This window comes from Orycteropus afer, unplaced genomic scaffold, assembly GCF_000298275.1.
Source record: "Orycteropus afer afer isolate SDZICR_OR568_19922 unplaced genomic scaffold, OryAfe1.0 scaffold00214, whole genome shotgun sequence".
Classification (NCBI taxonomy): Eukaryota; Metazoa; Chordata; class Mammalia; order Tubulidentata; family Orycteropodidae; genus Orycteropus; species Orycteropus afer.
The window spans coordinates 3,726,644-3,727,989 of NW_006921801.1; the positions used below are offsets into that span (position 1 = coordinate 3,726,644).

The window sequence follows — 1,346 nt, forward strand, 5'->3', positions numbered from 1 at the left end:
ATTGGCTTTCATGGGTTTATTTTAATTGTCTTCAACTTCAGCTTGAACTTGCATATGAGCAGTTGATGGTCTGCTCCACAATCAGCTCCTAGCCTTGTTTTGGCTGAAGATATTGAACTTCTCCATCTCCTCTTGCCACAGACGTAGTCAATCTGATTCTTGTGTATTTTATCTGGTGAAGTCAATATGTATAGTCATCTCTTATGTTGTTGAGTAAGTCATTATGTTGCAAGACGGTATCATGTGATGTCCAGCATTATTCCTATCACCACGGCCATATTTTCCAACTTCCTGGTAACTCTTCTTTGTTTTCAACTTTTGCATTCCAATCACCAGTGATAATCAACACATCTTGATTTCATGTCTGATCAATTCCAGACTGCAGAAGCTAGTAAAAATCTTCAATTTCCTCATCTTTGGCCTTGGTGGTTGGTGCGTAAATTTGAACAGTAGTAGTATTAACTGGTCTTCCTTGTAAGCATATGGATATTATCTTATCACTGACAGTACTGTACTTCAGGCTAGATCTTGAAACATTCTTTATGACAACGAATGCCACACCATTCCTTTTCAATTTGTCATTCCCTGCATAGTAGATAATATGGTTGTCTGTTTCAGAATGGCCAAAACCAGTCCATTTCAGCTCACTAATGCCTAAGATATCGATCTTTATACATTCCATTTCATTTCTGACAACTTCCAGTTTTCCTAGATTCATCTTTAATAGTTTCTCCTTCTAGTTTATTTCCCTTTGTATTTATTTATTGAAGAAAAGAAGTCTTTGAGATGTAAATCTTCCACATTAATAAATTAAATCTAAGAAAATGTTTATTTCAGGGTTTACCTGAAAACATCCATTAACATTTTTAAGAATTCAAAAACACAATCACAACTTTTGCCTAGTCTTGTCCTCTTTTGTAGCATAAGGTCTTATTCATTCAGATAACCATTTTATCTAATTGTCTAGAATTCTGATCCTTTAACAAATACTTGCATAGAATGAAAAACACAAATTGGGCCAGAGGTGGTTTGGTCAGTTTCACCGTCTTCATTATACAATAACTATTCATAAAACCCAGTTCATCAAGAACTTGGAGGACATTATGCTGACTGAAGCAAGTCAATCACAGAAGGACAAATATAGTATTAATTCATTATTGTAAAAAGTCAAGGAAAGGTTTATATATGGAAGGAAACTTTGTTGTTTACCAGGAATGGGAGGGAAGGAGAGGGAACAGTACAAAAAAAAAAAAAAAAGAAAAGAAAAAATGCACTGACATGTTACTTTATTTTTGTGTATTTCATTGTACATAAATTATATTTCAATAACATGTATCTTTTAAAAA

General features: G+C 33.7%; 1 protein-coding gene across 1 annotated transcript in view; it reads right to left on the bottom strand.

The window, feature by feature from the left end:
• The window catches only part of WDHD1 (WD repeat and HMG-box DNA binding protein 1), a 127,164-nt gene that overhangs the window by 26,265 nt on the left and 99,553 nt on the right, over positions 1 to 1,346 (bottom strand). The gene's annotated exons all lie outside the window — the stretch shown is intronic.